The 12,656-nt window shown below is 39.3% G+C and overlaps 1 long non-coding RNA gene across 1 annotated transcript in view; it reads right to left on the bottom strand.

The window, feature by feature from the left end:
• Positions 1 to 1,898, bottom strand: part of LOC120515634 — a 154,298-nt gene extending 152,400 nt beyond the window's left edge. Inside the window, exon 1 of the long non-coding RNA XR_005630675.1 lies at positions 1,425 to 1,898. This is a non-coding gene — a long non-coding RNA (uncharacterized LOC120515634). The remainder of the gene's footprint in view (positions 1 to 1,424) is intronic.
• Between the last annotated feature and the right edge of the window lie 10,758 nt (positions 1,899 to 12,656).

Raw genomic sequence — 12,656 nt, 5'->3', positions numbered from 1 at the left:
CAGGAAGTTAGGAATCAACCCGATCGGGACGCCATTTCATCATGGGACGCACAACGTCAGATTTTTTTTTTTTTTTGTTCTTTGGTAAAAGAAACTGAGGTTTCCATTCGATCATGTGAACACAGAAACACTACGGCATCCAGGCCATAAATTGAACCAGGGTTCAAGCCCAAAGTGCTGGGCATGCTACGTTCTGCCACATGTTGCGCATTTATTCGCGGCCGCTATTGCTTCACCTAAGTCGATGGGGTTTGTTTTTGCCTGATGCTTTCATCATCCGTAAATAAGCACCAACTCCATAAGCACTGACGTACAGTATCGTGTGTGTTTATACTAATGCTACCAAAAATGCCCTGGCGAGAAAGTTTATTCGATAAGTGATGTTAACATACCGCCAAGCCTCTCAGTCTTTCATGAGTTGATCGTACTGTAGTTGCTCGACGGACTTCAATCCTAAAAGACAACCCTCGGTTCATCAACCCCGCCCCCCGTCGAACAAAAATATGCAGCAAATTTACGAGATCAACTGGAATTCAATATTCATAAATATTCACTCCGTTCGATTCATTTGTAAAACTTAAAACTTTACTCGAAAAGATCGAATGTATATTTCGTTTTTTTCCCGGTCTAAACTCTTCGGGAATTCTGAAATAAGAGTAAGAAGCCTCACGCACACATAAAACAAAGAGCCGTCTGAGTCCCCTCTTTGTTGTCTGTAAAGGAATTGGTCTAACAATTGTACAACATCAATGGGAAGAAAAATCCCACTAGAATATTTTTGGTATTTGTAATATATAATAAATACAGTAAAAAAAAACTTTACTAACCAAAACCAAAATACTTTGGTTGGATTCTCTTGAACTTTTGCAGCACACATGCTCTCAAGTACTAAAGCCGGTTTAATACCTAGAATCCCTCCGTGTGATAGATATACATATATATTTTATTTTATTTTTTAACGGATGTGCACTTTACTCGTCAGTTTGCAGCAGAGAACAAAGACAGCGTGCTGCAGTCGCAAGACCGACAATAAAAGCCTGGATCTGCGCTCCCTACCTGTTGCACGGACATTTAACTCTGCAGATGAACTTCTAGTTGTGATCTTCTTTTCGCGATCTCTGCCGTAAGTAAACTTCTCTTAACCCACCAATTCTAGTCGGCGCTTGCTAATACGAAACTTTTTGCTCAAGTTGTTTAAAACACTTGTAAGTTGACTCGATCTTTCTTTGTCTCTGCAATTGTTTACGAGTCGAACGCGACGCTAAACGTTTTAAGAACAGCCTCGTAAAAATAAAAAAAATGCAACTTTAATTTGCAGCTATGCGTTTTATTGAGAATCTATTAAAGCACTCTGATCCATCAACGCGCATACTTTTAAGATCATACTGAACTGTAAGAACAAAACGAAATAAATGCGTTCTTACCAAAAATGAGAAGGGCGGTTACCCTGCTCCGAACCCTGTACAAGTTGCTGGAGTTTCCGTGAGGATGGCCGAGGTCTCCTGATCTCCCTTTCAAAGCTCGTTGCAGAACAAAGGGACTCTCCTCTCCGCTTTGTCCTCAACTTTGCCAGAACTGTGGCGCAGCAACTCCTGCTTTCCGCAAGTTTTCCAACCCCACGAGTCTGCAAACTTCTTTCTATTTAGTGACAGCCAAGCCCGGGTGCGGCGTCCTGCATCACGTCCGAGCCATTTGTACGGAACATTCGCATGCTTTTTGCTACTTCACCAAACTGACAGATACTAAGTTAGCGGAATGTTTTTGGCTGTGCTGCTGGATCCCTTTGTCTGCACGTGTGAAGGGGGCTCTGACCGCGCCTTGTTCATTTCAGCAGCGGTCCCGCCCTCGAAATGCAACTAAACAACAACAAAGGGAAAGAAAAGGAGCAGCAACTCCTAGGATCTCTGCGAGTGTCGGTGCGCGCAGCACAAAGACCCAGCGGCGAACGCGCCGTTTCACGCGAGGCTCTTCTCTTGGGTTTCTTTCTTTCTTTCTTTTTCTTTCTTTTTTTCTTTCTTTCTTTTTTAGTAGTTGCAAAATATTCCACGACAATCTATACCAAAAAAGCGGATCTAGATGGATGGATGAATGAATGAACGAAATATAAACCCCCCCTTCCTCAGTGGTCCTTCGTGAAAAGCGCAGCTCGTCCTCTATCTCTGTCCAGTTGCAAGGGTTCTTCTAAACTTTCAGAACAAGTTTTAAGTACGGCGCATAAACGTTGCAAAGCAGCAAATACACGTTGGCAATCAATGAATTTCACAGGCGATAATAACAGTTGTATAATCCACATGACGTCTGAAAGTACAGTTTTTCTTCACTGTTATCGACAAAAGATTCTTTGATGAAGTTAGCAGAAATTTTTAAAAGGCTCAGGCTTTCAAACCAGCTAACAAAGTCCCTGGATGTTACTTTCTTACTTGTTTAGTGGGCTATTGATTTGGTAGATAAATGTACTGAACAAGTGATCTGTGAGCTAAAGGTGTGAAAACAACAAGGAATTTAGTGAGGACTGGAAGGCACTAATAATTCTAATAATTCTTTGCATTTATATCGCGCTTTTCTCACTACTCAAAGCGCTCAGCAGGTTAAGGGTCTTGCTCAAGGGCCCAACAGAGCAGAGTCCCTTTTGGTCTTTACGGGATTCGAACCGGCAACTTTCCGATTGCCTTTTTCATAAATGGTTTGATTGATTTTCCTAGGAAAGCAAATACACACTGGTTGAATACTGGACTGGCAGGGTCAAGTCCTCCAATTAAAGGGACGGTTTTAAGAGTAGGAACCGGCAACTGTAAAACTCTTAAAAACTACTGTAATGCACTCCTCACAGGATTATCTAAGATTGAAATTAATTGGGTGCAGTTAGTTCAGAATGCCACAGCAAGAATCTCAGCCAGAAAATTGAAAATTGAACGCATCTCACCAGGCTAAGCATCCCTGCATTGGTTACCAGTGTCCTTTAGAACTGACTTTAAAACTTTAATGACGGTACATAAAGATTTAATAATCGGAGTCCTTCTTGTATTTTTGGAGTGCCTGCCCCTCTTCCATTCCAAGTCATAACTAAGGTGGTCTTTTTATTATTTCAAGAGACAAGAATAAAAGAAGAGGTGAGGCGGTCTTTTGCTGTTACTCACCAAAAATCTGGAAAACTTAACCAATAGAGGTACACCAAGCTAATGCTCTAGAACATTAAAAAAAACAACTCTAAAAACCAACTTTATTTATTTATTTGCTTTGTGCCACCGCCATCAAACCCTAAACCCACACCCCACCATAACCTATCGTCTATGGGGGAGAAGCAAAAGCTTTACATTTCAAAAAAATTAAATCTACGGTTTTCAACGGATCTTGACGTTTTAGGGTCCCCGATACCCAAAACACTGATATCTCGATGATGGGTGTTTGTCTGTCTATGTGTGTGTGTCTTGAGGACGGTTTAAAGCTCAAACGGCTGGACGGAAAAATACCAAACTCGAAACTTGAGTCGGACCTGAGCACAATTATTGAAACCTAAACCCAGGTCCTCAGAGCAGAGAAGGAGCATTATTTTGGATATCATCGAATTATTACCCAAAGACACATAAAGTAATTTATAATATCCTTGGATATAGTTACTCACTGGTGTTACGTGTTCGTGGGTATACTGTGGACATTTTAATTGATTTTTTTTTTTGTCTAAAAATGATTTCATAATGGTCTTTTACCAGGCAGAGACGTGAGCAAGCAATACCTTTTAGCACAAGTGTATCATGGCATTTGCACTCTTTTTTTATTTAATTGGCAGCACTTGAAAATTCTTGGCTTACGTCAAGAGTATGCTATGAAATATGCTTTAGTGACTGAGTCACCACAGTCTGAGAAGTTGTGAGCTAAAATTGAATATTATTCTAGTTCCTAGTGGTAATGAATAAACCTGGAGTGATACCAGTACAACAGACTTTACTGCCTGCCAGGCCTAGAGAGTTCTGCTATGAGTCAGCTTTTAATGCCAACGTTGTCGATGGTCAATAGATTTTTGCAACATGACTCCGTCTGTTTCTAGGACTGGAAGTACTGCCTATGTGCTGAGAATATTTTTTTTCATATTATGTTTGAATTTAATCAATCAATCAACATTTATTTATATAGCACATATTCATACAAAAAAATGTAGCTCAAAGTGCTTTACAAGATGAATAGAGAAATAGAAGACACAATAAAAGATAAACATAAGTCAACATTAATTAACATAGAATAAGAGTAAGGTCCGATGGCCAGGGTGGACAGAAAAAAAAAAAAAAAAAAACTCCAAAGGCCGGAGAAAAAAATAAAATCTGTAGGGGTTCCAGACCAAGAGACCGCCCAGTCCCCTCTGGGCAATCTACCTAACATAAGTCAAACAGTCCTCTTTGTATTTAGGGTTTTCATGGAAGGACCTGATGATGATGGTCACGTAGACTTCTGGCTTTCAGTCCATCTTTGTTGGAGCATCCTGATGCTTTGAGTAGGTGGAGGTGGCGCAGGCCACCACCACAAAGAAACCGGAAAAAGAAACAGAAGAGAGAGTAGGGGTCAGTACGGATTTTAGAGCCACCATGAATAGTTATTATGAAGAATTGAACATACAGAGTATCAGTATTAAGTTAAAGTGAAGTTATAAAAAGGCCATGTTAAAGTAATGTGTTTTCAGCAGTGTTTTAAAGTGCTCTACTGTATCAGCCTGGCGAATTCCTATTGGCAGGCTATTCCAGATTTTGGGTGCATAACAGCAGAAGGCCGCCTCACCACTTCTTATAAGTTTAGCTTTTGGAATTATAAGGAGACACTCATTTGAAGATCTAAGGTTACGATTTGGAATATAACGCGTCAGGCATTCCGACATATAAGATGGAGCGAGATTATTTAAGGCTTTATAAACCATAAGCAGTATTTTAAAGTCAAGTTTAACTTCCACAAGCGATCTTATCTTCCTAATATTGCCTACAGCTTTCTAGATTTTGGTATCAGCAAAAAGCACCAAGCAAATATTTATTGGTTTTAATTGTTGAATCCTATTTGGCACACTGCTGTGGCTAACTTAAAGAATTTAGGCATAAAGTGTCAAGCTTTTACATTTTCTATAAAAATGTGCAGTTTGACTTAAAATGCACCAATGTTGTGGGCATTCAACAGAGAGCTGTATAGAATTTGGTGTGGTAATTAGTGATGGGTGAGTTTGGCAAAATCAAGTACTGTAAATGTTCAGGAGCTTTGCGGAATTGCATGAAATGTATTGAAGTCAGTAGGGAGGAGGAACTGGACTAGTTTTGAGTGAATTTTAGTGTTGAACAACTCTTTAACATTACCAATCAAAAGTATTAGAACACCTCAGTTTTTTCAGTTTTTACGGAATGCACGCAGTTTAATGTTTCATGAATCAAGGCATAGAACAAATAAACAACGGGAAATAAAAAAAAAAAATAAGACAAAGAATTATTAAATGAACAAAATTGTATTGAAAGTTTTGATTCATCAAAGTAGCCTGCACCTTTTGCTGATATAACAGCCAAAATGTGGTGACCCTTTTGATTCAGAATGCCAGACACTGTGCAAGTCACCACCAGACCATCACACTCACTCCTCCATGTTTGGCAGTTGGTGTCACTCACTGAGGAACCATCCTGTCACCAACTCGATGGCATACAAACACCCTGCACGATGAACCGAAGATTTCAGATTTGGATTCCTCAGTCCATAAGACTTTCTCCCAGTCTGCAGTAGTCTACAGCTGGCATTTCAAGGCCCTGTTTAGTCCTTTAAGGAATGGCTTTTCTTCTTGCCACTCGCCGTGTCAGACCTGCTGCACAAAGTCTCCTCTTCAACTGACATTTGCTTTAATCAAACTGCATTGTTGAGCTGTGCCTGAAGCTGTTGTGCTGCAAGGCGCCCATCATGCAAGCAGGTGACCCTCAGAAACTTGTCTGCCGATTAACTTGTGACTTTCTCTCTGCTAGAGATCTCATCCTATCAGAGTCTCTTCCAGTTTCCAAATGCCTTTGGATTGTGTAGGACACCACTGGACTCACTAACACTTTTCATTTCTTTTTTTTTTTGCACTTTCTCTAAATCAAAGGCCAACATTTCTAAGGGTAATAATGCTCGGTCTAATTTCACTTGCTAAATGCAGTTTTCTTGCCATAATCACTGGAATGTAAGTCGTACTTCAGAGGGTGTAGTAACACAATCTGTTCCAACTCTGCTTTAAGACAGACGGGGGGGTTTAAGTAATCAACAGAAGTTGGGACACCTGTGCAAATTGTTTGCTTGAACTTGAAAGGCTTAATTTATTTTAACTGCTGCTGAACATCGGTAGGTTGTAACCTATTAGTTGTTCCCTGAAGAAGGCCCATTTGTAATATTCTAATATTTCTTTTCTTTCAGTTTTCTTAACTTAAACTATACATTTAAACCTCTGACAGTTTACTGCTTGTCTTTTCACCAATTTAGAAGAAAAACTGAGGTGTTCTAAAACTTTTGATGGGTAGTAAAAGTGTACCAGAGGGCTAAGAAAAAGTCTGCCAACTATGCTGAACCAATTATGGCAGCCAAATCCTTCTATATAAAAGCGGTCGGGATTGTCCTTCCGTCCCGTGAGTGCTACGCAGGCGCGGAGTTTCACACACGCCCCAAACATTTTGCAATGCACGATGGGATTTGTAGTTTCGTTTTTCCAGGTAAAAGATGATTTTCTACTCCAGACTGTGCGATATCTTCTTCTTCTTTCTTACTATATAAAAGCGGTCGGGATTGTCCTTCCGTCCCATGAGTGGAAAGCGTAGCGGTATTCCGCTTATCACAGACTTACTACTTGCAGCTTGCAGTATGAAGCAACATTATGTGAGCAGAGTTCTGGTGCTCCCATCGTTCCCTTGCTTTTGTGCACGATGCGCTGGAAAAATAGACAAAATTATGTCTCTGGAAATAATTAATGTTGATGGAGTACAAATGCCACACCACATAGTAAATATCAGGGGGGTTCAAAAGGGCAACCTCAATAAAGAAAAAAAGTTTAAATTTCATCACAAAAATAGCGAAAACTACGAGTATTAAAGTAATACCGCTCAAATGCAATATAACCAAATTAATGAGTTTGTATAAAATACCAAATTGATCTACATATTAAATTGCCTTAAGAAGTGGTCAACTTAAAAGTCGGTCGCCTTAAAAGGCGGGTCAGCCTAGTATGTGATATGAGCTGTGAGGCAGTAGTGCTAACCTACAAAAGATGCAGACAAAGGGAATACCACAAATAAAATACAACAAACAACCACAAATTAGCAATATGTAAATCAAACATACATTATTGCACTCACAGACTTTCACTTTTGGGGCACACATTTGCTGTGCCACAAAGCAGTGCAGCGGGAGAGGCTCATTTCATTGTTTGACGTAGCTCCAGGCGCAGCCTGCACATCTCTTTTCTTCCAATTTATCTGTGCAGATACTTTCATCAAAAAGAAGAAACACCTTTTAAATAGCAATAAATCATTTTTTTATATACAGTCGATCCTTGACATACGACCAGCCTGACATGCGAACAACTTGATTTACGGCCAAAATTTTTGTTTTGATTTACGACCAACATCTTGTGTTACGATCCGAATGCGGTCACATGTATCCGCTTGTGTGATTGTAAACAAACAGCCGAGAGCGTTCGTAAGCGTCAGTCAGAGGCCAGATACATGTGTTTGTGGACGTAATTTCGGTCAGTGCAGTTATTTATCTATATATATAATTCACTAAGACCATGGCAAGCAAGACGCATAATTGCTAAGGAAGGAAGAGAAGGTAACGAAGGTAAAGAAAGCGATTGTTAAGGCATGTTAGCTAGCGGGCTGGCGCGGCACATGATGATGTCATCAGGCTGAGTCAGCACCGGCTTGCTTTGGAGTGTATTATTACAGCAGTTCACAACACAGCCAGCTTTGAACTGAGTGCTCGACTACTGTCATTATTAACTTGAGAAACAGCGATCACAATCGAAACGAAGAAGGAAATTGTGCGGAAATATGAGAGTGGTGTTCGTGACCGATCTCGCTAATATGTATAGCATGTCGAAATCCACCATCTTGACAATTTTACAAAGAAAAGACTTGCATAAGGAGGCTCCTTCTAAACAATAACCACCTTCCGTTTCATTCTCCTCCTCCTCCCTTCCTGCAGCCCAAAGATGTCAAATTAATTGGTGAGTACAGTATGAAATTGTTGTTTCTGGTAGGCTAGGCACTTTTTATAACTTTACATTAGAAACATTATTGGTGTTTTGGTAAATTATGCATTATACAACCCTTTTTTATTATGAAAAGGTTAAGTAAGTGTTGCTGTGGGAGGTTCGGAGCGCATTATGGGTATTTCCATTATTTCTTATGGGAAAAATAGTCTTGACTTACAGCCAACTTGAATTACAACCAGCCCTCGAGAACGAATTGAGTTTGTAAGTCAAGGGTCCACTGTATATATATCTGTATCGTGTCTTATGTTTTCTGATAAGGGTAAGGGTAAGGGTAGGGCTCCTTTAAGGCTTGATTTGGGGTGGTAGCTGGGCATATGCATTTTGCATGCTTAATTAGCCATTGGGTGTTGCGCTTCCAGCTCACATGTTATATACCCAGTGGCAGTACTCACAGTAGTTTCATTATGGTCAGCTAATGTACACCTTTAATGAAAATATTGTACTGCAGATTTTTTTTTGGTTTATTTTTTAAATGCATGCAGGATGGAAATGAGGGGGTTGAAATGGCTGTGAGTGGAAGAGCAGGGTTTCCCCCTGGTGAAATCAATGTGATTGGAGATGGGGGAAAATATCATATTGCGCAGTACTGTCAAGTGTGTTTTTTTTTTTTTTTTCTCATCTGCTTGTGACCCTGCAATGGACATCAACAATGTTCTTACAGTAAGCTGAAAGTTCTGCAGATGGCTTCTACGACTCTGGGATGTCACGATAAACTTGTAAAGCATCATAGAGCACTTCAAAATAAATGTTCACCTAAGCCAGCCACACGGCAAACACCATTAGTAATCAACTAAATATTATTTAATTCCTTTATTTAATTAATGGCACAAGAAAGTCACCAGAATTTCCGATTTCTTCTTCAATGTTTAATTTGGGGTCTCAACACAGCCTTAATTGTAGTTTCATTTAATGCAATCTTTTTCATTTTTAAAATATTATTGTTGTGTATACTGTATCACTGATTATGTTTTTTGTTCTTTCGTATGTTATGCTTTGAATATGTTTATGTTTTTTAATGATCTAATATGCATGTATTATATTTATTTTTGTACTAATGTATTTGGAAATTTGCCCTGACCCCTGACATTATAGCTGCACATCCTTACTCTGTCTAAGCATTTCCATGCAGAGAGGCAGGAATGATCTCCATGATGATATTCTATTTATCATCTTAGTAAGTAATGAATTTTTCTGTTTTTCTCAATCTTTTATTCTAGTTTTGTGGATTGTGAATTGGCGATTAATTTTGTTTATTCTGGAAATGCTTGAAAACAACCTTGTTAATGTCCTGGAGTGGCTGAGTCAGCGTTCAGTCCCCACATTTATCAAAAATCTCAGAATTTACTCCTAGCAATTGCTCTAAAAGTCTGAATAGGATAAGAATTTGTCCTACCCCAGAGTAGGGCATGAGAAGCAGTTATGAAATGCCCTACATCCATTCACCTCGGTTCAATATACAGTATTTTTACAGAGCGCACTTCTCCAAAAACAAGCGTGGAGTGCTAAAGAAATATAATTATAACGGGCACATTTATTTAACAATGAGTGATCCACAGCCATATTTTGTGAACAATCACCTTTGCACTGTTATAACCACAAGAAAGGCCTCAAAAAGAAATATTTTTACTGACACTAGCCAGGGCTATCCTTACGCTGTTTCTGAAGTCGCATTCACTCTTCCACTGTACCTGATCATCTTCCAGAGCCCCATGTCACGCCTCTCTCCTTCATCCCCCTTATCTTCTTCAATGCCAAGGGAGTCTCTCCCTGCCTTCTTGAACTTTCTTGGGCTTGAAAAGTGTAACACAAACCTTCTAGGGGTTTGTTAAATGCAGAGCTCAGTGTACCTGTTTCACATTTCACTGTCAATCACCTATCCATCCTCGTCTATCATCACAGTAATATGGAGGTTATGACAATAAATTTTCAAATATCCATCCCCATATCTGAGTATAGGAGAAAGTCTAGGAGAGACCACTCCTGATTTTTTTTAAATATTATTATTGTGTATACTATATCACTGATTATGTTTTCTGCTCTTTCGTATGTTATGTACTGAATATGTTTATGTTTATTAATGATCTAGTATGCATGCATTATATTTATTTTTGTACTAATGTATTTGGATATTTGCCCTGACCCCTTTATATAGAGTTTTGTGGCATTATAGCTGCAGATCCTTACTTTGTCTGTATATTTCCACAGAGAGGGGCAGGTTCTCCAAGATGATATTCTATTAATCATCTTAGTAAGTATTGAATTAATCTGTTTTTCTCTATCCTCTGCTCTAGTTTTGTGCATTGTGAATTGGCTTTTGGTTTTGTTTATTCTGGAAAGGCTTAAAAACAACCTTGTTAATGCCCTGGAGTGGCTGAGTCAGCGTTCAGTGCTCAGAGTTACTGCTAGTAATTGCACTAAAAGTTTGACTAAGATAAGAATTTGTCCTACCCCAGAGTAGGACATGAGAAGCAGATATGAAGTGCCCTATATCCACAACAAGCAAACAGTAGGAGGCCACAGAGCATATCATCACCATCATTATAATTTTCAATCTTCTCCCAAAAGCCAAGTTCAAGGTGTACAAATTCCCCTGCTCTCCCTGCCCATTATTCTTCTTCAGATATTTGAAAGCGAATCCATTTCTTTTACTTTGCTTACTAATATTGTTCTAAATTGCCTTCTTGCTCTCCCCTCTTAATCTCATCAGTTCCTTCGCTTTACACTGATCTTTCCAGGTTTCACTCTTCATCTACTATTTTAAAGTCATAATTATCACACGCTCTCTCAAAGCTCATTCTTTTCATATTCGTCATCCATGTGCAAATTTCAAAACCTCCCATCCTGCGTGTTTCTTGCTTTGTAAACGTTGGGGTCTCTGAGTTGTAAGACGTCTATCATCCCCGCTGTCTCCTTCCACCAAGCTCTCTTTCCTTCTCTAAAGTATCCTTGCCCATTGTTAACACAAGAGACACTCCATTAAATGGGCAAAGTATGAACACAATGAGCTTTTTTTACATTGCTGAATTAATAATTGTAGTAAGCTAAAGATGTTTTTAGTTTCTTCTCTGCTGCCATCAGTATTGAGAAATACTAATGGGTGTTAATTGCCATAAGTCACGTAGTTGCATGAATGAATAATCCAAGACATCATTCACTACACTGACTACAATATTGAAACTCCTTTTAATTATCATGTAACAATACCAATGCACATTTATTTTAATTACAAATTAACACTTTTCTCTCTTGTAGGATTGTTTTTCATGTAATGGCTGTCACTTTGTTTTTACATACAATCCCTGTTTACAATACAAGAGTCTTTAGTTATCAGCCTTATTTTACACCACGTGTCTGTTTGGAAATTATTAGATTGGAATTAAAAAAATAAAGTTGCAAGCATCAGTACAATTAAAGGAGCCAAATATGAATAGGAAATAATATTGTGAAATGAATAGACAAGATAAGGGAAAGAAAGGGTTGGGGCAAGTCGACGTCCTGTTTAGTGTAAAAGGAAAAACTGGTAAGAAAGAAACATTTTGGCAATGTATTACTGAGGACATTGTGCGTCCTTCTGTGCCTCCAATCAGGGTAAGCAATTTGCTTTTACGCAGTGCAACTCCATACTCTTTGGTTCTCGGTTCAGTCTGAACACCGAGTTCTAGCAAATCCTGATCTTTATATACAGTATCTCCCCTGGACTGATGGAATTGATGTCAGTGGGTTGCATCTTCCGGCCTGTGGCAGCCGGCTAATAACCATGTTTCCTAAGATGCTGGAGTCTGTGTCCTTACCTCAACAGCACTGTGGAGATGCTCCCTATTTGCTCGCCTATGATAATATCTAAGTAAATAAAAGTCTAAGCCATTTACATGTCTGTTTGTTTGCTAATCGCGCAAAAACGGCTGGACTAATTTTTACAATTTTTTTCACGTGTCTTGGATTTGGCCCAACTTAAAATATTAGCTATAATTTGTATTAGGGACAGGTGGTACAACTCAAAACACAGCGTCAACATAAGGACTGCAGTACCCATAAGAGAGCAGGAGTGTGCTGTGCCAAGGGTATCGCTATAAGCACACACAAAGTTTTGTAGCAGCCAATGTGAAATCTCATCTAAGACTGCAGGTATGTACAGCACATTTTTTTCGATTAATATGAATAACTTTTGTCTAACAGTATGTTTTTTTGACTCACTCTGATTTATATTTAGCCATTTTGAATCTGGGTGGCACGGTGACGCAGTGGTAGCGCTGCTGCCTCGCGGTTAGGAGACTCGGGTTCGCTTTCCGGGTCCTCCCTGCATGGAGTTTGCATGTTCTCCCCGTGTCTGCGTGGGTTTCCTCCCACAGTCCAAAGACATGCCGTTTAGGTGGATTGGCGATTCTGAATTGGCCCTAGTGTG

Source organism: Polypterus senegalus, chromosome 15, assembly GCF_016835505.1.
Source record: "Polypterus senegalus isolate Bchr_013 chromosome 15, ASM1683550v1, whole genome shotgun sequence".
NCBI classification, from domain to species: domain Eukaryota; kingdom Metazoa; phylum Chordata; class Cladistia; order Polypteriformes; family Polypteridae; genus Polypterus; species Polypterus senegalus.
This window is presented reverse-complemented; position numbering and strand designations above follow the sequence as displayed.